Source organism: Pelobates fuscus, chromosome 6 (assembly GCF_036172605.1).
Source record: "Pelobates fuscus isolate aPelFus1 chromosome 6, aPelFus1.pri, whole genome shotgun sequence".
NCBI classification, from domain to species: Eukaryota; Metazoa; Chordata; class Amphibia; order Anura; family Pelobatidae; genus Pelobates; species Pelobates fuscus.
The window spans coordinates 292,427,153-292,437,787 of NC_086322.1; the positions used below are offsets into that span (position 1 = coordinate 292,427,153).

Here is a 10,635-nt window from a genome sequence, read left to right on the forward strand (position 1 = left end):
TGGCAACATTAACACACCTGGCAAAACCTTTTGAAAAAACTTTGCACTGAGTTTAGATAACAGATAGTTATAAATGCATTATTTGAAACCCAAATAATTGTACTCTTTTTGAAATCTTTTTTTAAAGATTATTAAAAGTGTGAATTTTAGTTTTTTCTTTTCTTTTTCTTTCCTTTTCTTTGCTAATCCTTTTGTAGTGAACTTGCACTTTACTCCAGTCGTATCTATTGTACCATCAAGATTGAAGGATAATAACAGCCAATTATAACAATGATTTGAATGTTTGACAACTGAATTAGGATAAAGGTAGCCATGGATACAAATAGACTCCTAGTTTAAAAAGAAAACAAAATGCACCAAGGTAGCGTGAGAATAATAAAATTAAATCGCTCATTTCCCTAATGGGAAAATACATCTCTAAAAATGCACTCTGTTGACCGACATTACTCAAAATCCAAGTGCTACATTTATTAAACAGCACATTGTGACGTCCGGACATTCGAGATGCAAAATGTCGGATGTGATTGCCAAATAGGAAAAATGATCCAGCTCAGTTTTTTTGTCTAAACTCTTAGTAAATATAAGACTTGGATTAAGAGGAATGTAGATTAGTAGCAGAAGTTCTATGCATAGCCTGCACCCCTACCAGAGATGGTATAGCTGAATTAAATGACCTGTCCCTTTAATTGGAAGATACCAATCTGATGTGAAAGCTTTTAGCAGACATATAGTATTTGGAATTTGCGTACATTCACATCAGAACTAAGGTGATGATATTTCACACTTCTAGATATTAAATTATAGATTTTTTAGGTTGGCTTTTTTATTTATAGAACCTACAGGACAAAAAACAACATTTATGTCATATTTCAGCACTATAGATGTCATGGACTACATCTCCCCTGATGCTTTGCCAACATTACGGCTGAATAAGCATCATGGGAGATGTAGTTCACAGCATCTAAACTGCCGAATACAATTGTAAAATGTAAAACACACCAGCCATTTTGGAAAAATGGTGGTTAACACAACCATTTTTCCAAAATGGCTGGTATGTTTTCCATTTAAAATCCAAATAACAAGATGTTAATACATCTCTAACATCACATGGCCCATGTGAATAAAAATATGAGCATGATAGTTATACATTGTCAGATCATTTTACTAATGAACTACCCACATTGGTTGCCGGATCAACACGATTTTGCGCAACACAAATCCCTTCTTTGCGCTCTTGGGCAGTATATGTATAATGGCCTCTGGTGGTATGATGTCAAATCAAATTCAATTCATTTATCACAGATGACATCTCATACAAGAATGCTACGTAACAAGAATTAATCATAGACAATATCAATAATTTGAATTAATATTATATAATGTGAGTACTTAAAATACAGAGCCTGACAGCATGAAAAATTCAGGTGTTTAAATTTAATTACTTGACACTGAGGTTTTATCGGGTCATGTGACCAAAAGGATGAAGAATTTATGCTGCCCGCAAAAACAGGTGATGATCAGAAAATATCCCAATAAACTGATAATGCGCACATGGTATGCTTCCAAAGTAATTGATTCTAACGCGGAAGGAATGAACAATGACAGATGTCTAGGCAGTGGGGGAAGGGACATTGAATGTTATGATAGCATTATAACTAAATTAGCGAATATTACATAAACAGCAGGTGTACTCATTAGCCAGGATTCTCCTGTTTAACCACTCGATTGCCATATGGAGCCAGCAAAACCTTGAGCAAGTCATCAGATTTCTGAATTAAATCCTCCTCCCCCACACCGGTTAACATTAGAGGAACAAACCCATCGGTACAGCTAGAACGTGTTTGGAGCAAAAGATAGAACATTAATCCCAGTTACTGTCAACTTTCCAGGAGAATTCAAGGCTTTTTGTACATTTTATAGGTTTGTTTTTGCACTAATTCCGTACGTCAGATAGTTACAATATAACACTGTTAAAGGGCTATTTATATTGTTCTATCTATCCATCTATCTATCCATCTATCTATCCATTATCTATCTATCTATCTATATATCCATCTATCCATTATCTATCTATCTATCTATCCATTACATATCCATCTATCTATCCATCCATCTATCCATCCATCTATCTATCCATCTCTCTGTCCATTATCTATCTATCTATCTATCTATCTATCTATCTATCTATCCATCTCTTTATCCATTATCTATCTATCTATCTATCTATCTATCTATCTATCCATCTCTCTATCCATTATCTATCTATCTATCCATTATCTATCTGTCTGCCTGTCTGTCATTCTGTCTGTCCGTCTGTCTATTTAATCTATCTCTCTGTCTGTCTATTTATCTATGTGTCTGTCTGTCTGTCTGCCTGTCTGTCCGTCCATTTATCTTTCCAAAATAGTCCAGCAACAGAATACAGTTTAACGTGAAATGAAAAAAATAAATTAAAATATTTCCCGAATTAGCATTATATCTCCTTCAAAATTGAGATGTAAGATTATTTAAAAACAGTTTTCTTCAAATGGTGTAATTCAAATCATGCTCCATTGCCAGTCCACAACTTCAGGATAAATATCAAGATAGCTTCCAATTTAAATTCTCGCTACTACTTTGTTCAAAAATGCTTACATATGCTTACATTTCAATTCATGTCTACATGTAGCTACTTGTGTGTTATTTTGTTTATGTGAGTATATATATCTATATATACACATATTACAGATATAATACATAATAATACAGGAATATATATTTATATATATATATATATACATAAGATTCTAATGTGGAAACGAGGGCATGCTATAGAGAGATCCTGCATTAATTCCGATTACACCCAACGCATTGCAAACCGTGAAAAAACACTGCGTTTATAATTCATATCAAGAGGAAATAACTGCATTTTTAATTTGCCAACAAATGGCTATTGCCAATTTTCTTAGGGCCAGAGTCAAAAAGATAATTAGAGTTTACAACTTACTTATGTTTTCTCAATTATTTATATACATTTACTGTATTTGACAATACAATGCATATATATGTACGTCCATTAGAAGCAGCAAATATTTGGGGAAAAACTCACATTATTTACGATAAAAGGGCTTCCAATCTGACTATCCCAAATCTTTGTGTTATACCACTGTCTACCGGCTTGGAGCATACAATGTTATTCCTCTCACCCCTCCCCCTTTTCCCATATAATGCAATTTAAAGGCAATTATTATTCAACATTCGGTTGAAAAATTATACTTTGACTGCCCTGATATGTGAAATGACTAATTGAAATCCTCTTTGCTTTTTTTTTTTCAAAACACCACCTCAACCCAATTGCTTATCTCCCCAGCCCCCCACCTTGTTAAGATGTAATGTCTTCCTGTCAGCTTCAGGTTGCAATAAACTAACACACAATCCTGAATGTGTGGTGAAAATGGCTGCCTGTTTTTGCAACAGCAGTAAAGTGCAACTGTTCTAGAACTCGTGTTGGTACACTTGGAACTCCAGTACTCTTCCAAGAGAACATGGCTGCTCGTACAATAACACAATTAATTAATTTTTTTAACAGTATCTACAATGGTTACAAAAACAAACAATTACAAACAAAAGTAAGTGGCACATTGAGGTGATTTTTTTAATGTATGGATATATCTTATAATATTTTATGGGAAACTTTCATCAGCTTAAAAATAAAGCGCCTGGAAAATAGAATATTGGTTTTCCTAAAACGGTTTGAGTCCTGAGTTTTATCAAATCAACTTCTTCTTGTATCTCAAAGCATGAAACAGATCTAAATAATACTGCAATGGTTGATTCTAGAACTAGGCCTTTGGCTCAGTCACTCAAATGCAGAATAAAATGGCTGAGTGGCAGAGAACCCATTTATAATTCCTTATAATTACTTTGAAAATAATTGTGTAATAAGTGAAATAGTAATACATTTAAAAAAAAAAAAAAAAAAGATATTTTGTCATGGAAGCCATAGGAAAATCTCTCAGTACGCCTATTTTTGGAGGTGCCAGTTCGTTTTCCAAACAGTTAGCCAGTTAGGTAAACCAACTGCTGTCTGAAATGTCTTCATTTTGTTGGCCTTGGAAGATGGACAGACAGACTACCTCGCAGATTGCATGAACTAGAATTGGACTTTCCAGGCTTACTTTGAACCTCAAACTTTATCTTATAAACAGAGCCAGAATTAGCAACTTTACGCGTTATATTACAGAGTTAATCAATAGTACAGATATTAAGAGTTACACTTACAAAAGGGAGAGGAACTCGAATGTTGGTACCTACACAGCTTTCAACGTTAACATCCCATAACATCTCGCTGTTTTATGAAAAGATCCCAAAAATGTTGCATTTATGCACAGCTACTGGTGTTTAAGACTTTTAATGTCATTAAAAAATATCCAGTAATTGTTCAATTAGGCGTGGTATATAATTGATATATATGATATATAATATATGTGTCAAATATCTTATATGTCATGATCCAGCTAGTTAAAATGACCTAATATGCTCTATTAGTTGTGTTCTGAAAACAATTCCACTTGGGTCTATAATCAGTAACATACACAAACACAACCTTCAACCAGTTTATATATATTGCACATACTAGACGTTTATTGAATAGGCCATTTGTAAACATGTCCGACTCGTATTATACACACTACAGTCTGTGACTGAAATAAAAGTAGGATGTTGTTCACCATTACTATAATTTCACATTATTAGTGTCTAGGCTAGTTTGCATATCAGATGTTCTTTAGTTTGAATACAAAGTATTTCAAAATGTAAAATATTAACTTTGCTATACTATATTGTCTAACTGTAGACTGAATCAATTAATTCCTTGGATGGAACACCTGGGATTAAACCACACTATTTTATTTTTCACAATTCCTATAACATTTATTCATGGATTTAAACGTATATTAATCCCTTAAATGCTAAAGGGACACAGAGAACGCTACTTTGGGCTGCGGTGGGATTGAATCATTTGAAATATGTCATAAAGGAAAGAAATTGTTGGGATGTCAAATGTAAAACTTCAAAACATTGGCTTAATCGATTGTGTTATAAAATAAAATTATTTAAAATAAAATTGTAATGACAACCATAACAGAAATCAAACTGTTAAACAAAAATAACTGTTAAATAAATGTAACAGCAAAAAATTTTTTTTTCAAATAATTGTTCAAAACATGTTATATTTCTCACTCAACAAAAAATGTAAAGAATAAATAAGCGTTTTTTTGTAAATGTTTAAAAGTAAAATAGAGGGGAACCCTCTCGGAGGTTTATTCTCTAAATGATTTGGAAAATTCTCAAAAACAGCCATAGTCACAGCTTTAGCCTAAATATGTCAATGAGATTTTCAATTCACTACAATTTGGAGTTTAGCGAATGAGCTCTCTTCTTATCAGACTTGAAGAAGAGGTTGTTCTGGCGTTATCCACTTGACATAGAATTGTCTCTAGTGATCAATCAATTTATAAAATGTTGTCCATAATTTCCAAATAGGAAAAATATTTACACTTTTTATGAAAAGGGAGCTAAGATTTTATGTCAATTCACTGATTATCGAACTAACCTGTTAAGGCAAAATTTACTTGGAATTCACTGAATAGTGACCAGCTTTAAAATCCTCAGTTCAACTTTGTTGGCGATGTCATTCCAACAGGTATTTTTACCTTAAATGATGTGTCTTTACGTACTCAATAAAACTCACTGTAAGGTAATAAACACCAGGTGGGGTGGTGGTGGTGGTGGTTGTGGGGAATTATATTCATTAAACGACATGTTGTGGCAGATTGGCAGCTGATTCACAGAATTCAGGCCAAAATAACTGACCTACAATAAGATCTACCACTCATCGAATTTAAGAGATTTTAAACCCACTCGAGCATTTTAGATACAATTTCACAAGTTGGTTCCCTGCTGCTTGCTATTTAGGTAATAGATCCCTATATGCTCTAAATGCAATAACTATATTCTCAAGTAGCTTATTCTCGAAACAACAAACTGCAGTGAACCGGGAAGGGAATTGCTAAATTTGGGCAAAAAAATGCTGACTCGGAAAAATGATCCAATTAAGTTATATTCACAGATTGGCTATTTTAGCTTGGCTATCCAGGGTACTAAATTGTGCCATCCTAGTAAATTGTTGGACTGCAACTCCCATTATTCTCTAACTGCCACAGGAGAGACAGTCTAACGCTACCGATGTATACAATCTCTTCTACAAAATTAGTCATCGCTAACCAAGATGTGGAGTTTTTCAAGTGTTGACACATTTCGGAACCACTGTCACCACTATGTCACTACGGGTTATTTGTCACCTAATTGCATTGGTTTGTCTGCACCTGATTAGAACAGAGTGTTGATCAAACACCATTAGATGAGTTAAGATCTCTAAATACACCCAACCCATTGTTTCTTAGGACCAATTGTTTTTTTTTTCACCCAACATCTCTCCAGAGCAAGTAAACTCTGGATAAATTTTACATTTGTCCTCAGGATTCACTTCTGTCATCAGCTTACTATTTGCTAAATCCACAGGACTTCTCTGCATTGGTTTAAGCATCAAAGCATTTGTTTTACTACATCCAACATTTTCCTCTTTTAACAAAGAACCTATTCTTCCAAAATTTAGCACTTAACGCACTGTTATAAAACAAGAGCCTCTCTATTTTTCTGCATTGTTTGTCACTGATGGACCTTAGATTGAAAGGGCATATCATTCTAAAATGTATACATTTTAATTTTTTTTTTAAATAGCAAAAAAACATATAATTTAAAAAATATATACATATGTTTAAATGGCACTATTGTTGCGTTGTGAAATAGAAAACTAATAATAAATAATAATTCAGCAGTAAAAAAATTTATCGTCACACTTAAGGAAAATTAACCGTGATTCATAGGTTTTAAAGGTGAGTCTTGAAAACCTAATCATTAGTTTTTATCATAAAATAATTATTCCTTAATTCTCAATACACTTGGGTATAAAAATTTGTTTGGTAATACAGTGTTGGCATTTTTTACAATAAATCTTTTCACCTAAAAGTGACAGATCTACAGTTACAAATCCATTATTTAAATAATTGAATAAAATATTAATTATTCATATTTAAAATGTGTAATTGACCCAGGTTATAGAAAAATGTTGAACATATGCAATATATTATTTAATATAATATCTAAACTTTTTGCAGTATATTAGGTAATTATGATTGACTGCATTTCTTAAACATATTTAAATTCTAAACAGTGTATTTCGTGTATAACAGCAATGTTAGCCTTAGTACTACATATATTGTTTTAGACACTATATAGAATGTAAGGTTAAAGCATCGTTAAAACATAGTAAGTAATAAACCATTTTTTTTTCAATTGTGATTTTTTTTGTGCAAAATGTATATTTAAAAAAATGTAAATAATTATTTAAATAATAAAACCCTCTCAATAACAAATGCCTTAGTATTAATTTATTTCGTGGTCTCCTTTACAAGCTGAAATATTTGTTTACATATTTAAAATTTATAAATGAATATATTTAACATCTGTCAGGTGTATAACGTCAATTGGTAGTTTACTGAAAGTGCTTTGCACTCTTACAGTGAAATATTCCTAATTTTCCAGTTAAATAGGGCTAAATGAGAATCTATTATACTAGTTATGTCTTATATTTTGTGTTTCTAAATTACCTTCTAGATAGGAGATTTAAATGAATTTAAGCTGACAGCCTTCTGACCATAGGGTTTGTTCACTAAATAGCCACTCGACCATAGTGTTAAATTTGCTAGCCATCAAGTTCTGGAGATTCGAGAACTTGAACATTTTATACAAAAATCTGGACAGAAAAAAAAATGTTTATTTAACTGAGCTTGGTAATTTTTTCCCCAAATCTGCTATGCATGCCATAGCTTACTGTTTAATACATAGACCCCTTTAAATTGTATTATGTGTGCATGTGTGTTTATGTGTGTGTGTGTGTGTGTGTGTGTGTGTGTGCGTGTATTTGAGAGCACAATATAACAGATTTTTAACATCGTTAAAAAAAATATATTATATAATATTTTATCTACCCAATAAATGAGAATTTATAAGTTTGGTTTCATCAAGGTTTTTTTTTCTTTTGTGTGCCTTTAGTGGACAAATTGAGTTCATGTGTTTAACAACTACATTTAATCCAAAAGGATATTGTGAAATTAATGGGTTTAGAATGAAATACAGCAGTTATGAACGTGGTATAGTAATAGCTTCCTTATAAGATTCTGTTGACTGTTTAAAAACATCTTGTACGAACTCTTATGCCTATTTAAGAACAGTAAATCATTTTAGGAAAAGTACTGTTACGAACAGCTGGTAATACATTTTTATTTTATTACCCTTCGTTCATTTAAGCCCAACTTAAAAATTATTAAAAACCTCTGTTGTGGATTAAAACGTAACAGTTTTATCCAAAACTGGCTGACATATATAAACTAGTATTGAGTTTTATATAGTAATTGGGATTTAACCAAATCATTTCTAAATGTATTGCCAAGTTAGTCTATTTTGTTAGTATATATAATTAAATAAGGATTGTGGCAAATATATAAAAAAAAAAAAAATTGCACAGAAAGTCATTTTTCAGTAACTAGTGACTTTGAAGTGTAATAATCATAAATAAATTACATAATTAAATACAATCTCACCACATCTACTACGTATAAAATAGGTATATGAAAATTAAATTTTATTGCTATAAATATGATTTTTGCGGCTTAAATCCAATAACCCAATAATTGTGAGTTTTAATAACGTGCTTTATTTATTTCTTTACGAAGAGGTGAATATCTTCATATAGCATCAGAAAATTCAATTAAACTAATAAACGATAATTGTCTGAGGATGCATCTTGCTATAAATCTGTATTACTGTAACACATTTTATAATTACTACTAATTTCGCCACACCTCCTATAAACCTTAAACCTGTCCATTTCAACACGTTTATTACTAGTCATTTATAGAAATGTTTTTGGCATTAAGAAGGCTACATCGCTGGGTGGATGGATGAATAGATGGATGACATTAAATTGTGTCATTTATCGATTTTACTGAATTGATAGATGGAAACGATGGTAAAAACAATAACAACATTATATGTAAAAAACCTAGGATATTTTTTCCTATATTAAAAAAAATAAAGCATAAGAGAACTTTCAAGTCCCACATAGTTTTTTTGTTAAGAAATATATTTACCCACAGCTATCAGATCTGTTCTTAAAATTGGATTTATTGGACACAACATTTTTAACTTTTTTTTTTTTTTTTAAATAAAAGCTAAAGAGAAACTCAACAACAACACAGAATTCCCCCATCAAAGAAAACAATACAAGTGATAAAAAACATACACACAGGAAAAACAAAAAACAAAAAACACAATACAAAACAATAACCGGATAGAACTTACCCACAGTTTTAAGGAAGATCTCCACTTTCTTCAACCAACTGCTATCTGTTTTTGGGCAGCTGGACAAGTCACTAAAAAACTCAAAAGTGAAAAGAGACCTCGAAAAGCAGGCTGTGCAGTCTGCCTTCCCTGTTCCACACAATTAAACAGGGAAGGAGAGAGTTTAAAGATTATACAGCTTCCTAGTTGTGGGTTCAAAGACTGTTCTCAGCTGTGAAGTTTATTTCGTTTCATCACTGGAGAGGAGCAGAGTGGGGGTAAAAAAAAACCTAAAAAAATAGTTCTAGGTGTACCTCTTCTTCAGGTGCTGTTGCATTGACTGCCCTCTACTCAACTTTGTGAGAAGACTGTGGACAGACTGCTTTGGAAGAGAGGGAGGGTGTGTGGGAGAGAGGAGAGACAGGAGGGAGGGGTGGCTTGACTAAGCTTCTCAATTCCAAACAGACAGGTTTCCAATTGCTTTTGTACAAAGAGTGGTTGTAGCATTAGGACCTAAAAAAAAGGGATCAGAATAATTTATATCATACCTCTTTTCTATCCAGTTTTGTTTTACACATGTTTATCTGTTTTACATGACATCCCTGGTGTGGAACTAGAAAGTGTTTCAACTTGATACATATTGTGTTTTTTTTATTTATTATTTTGAATGTATGTATTTTTTTTACAGTAAATTCTTTAAATTTTTTATTTTTTTTTACAAAAATAGCAGCCCGTAGAATTTACCACACAGTGGTTGTCCATAAAAGATTGAATAACACACCATCACATAATTGGAAAATGTAATTTAAAAAAATTTATAAATGGAGCACACCTTAAAATTCACAGTTAAAAAATAAATAAAAAATAAATGTACAAAAAAGTATTTTCTTTTTTCAGTTTTTAAATGATCATTTCATTTTTAAAGATTTAAAAAAAAAAAGACATATCTGCCTAAGACACATTGAAAAAAAACAAAACCCCTGTACCTTTAACCCCTTAAAGACCAACGACCAATATACCGTTCCAACAATTTGCTCTTTAAGATACTTATTCTATAAGTCTCATTACTTTCAGGAATCAGATTGCGATGTCAACAAATATTGCTATGGGGTTCTCACGGGGTTAAATAAGGCTAGTATTATACTTGCTGAAGTAATCAATCCTTGGACAGTACACAAATTTACCATGGCCCAT

The 10,635-nt window shown here is 32.1% G+C and overlaps 1 protein-coding gene across 2 annotated transcripts in view; it reads right to left on the reverse strand.

Annotated features, from left to right (window-relative positions):
• EYA2 (EYA transcriptional coactivator and phosphatase 2) overlaps positions 1-9,792 on the reverse strand; it is a 147,366-nt gene extending 137,574 nt beyond the window's left edge. For both annotated transcript variants that reach the window (XM_063459451.1, XM_063459449.1), the window contains exon 1: positions 9,463-9,792. The gene's annotated coding sequence lies outside the window, so the exon portion shown is untranslated. The remainder of the gene's footprint in view (positions 1-9,462) is intronic.
• Between the last annotated feature and the right edge of the window lie 843 nt (positions 9,793-10,635).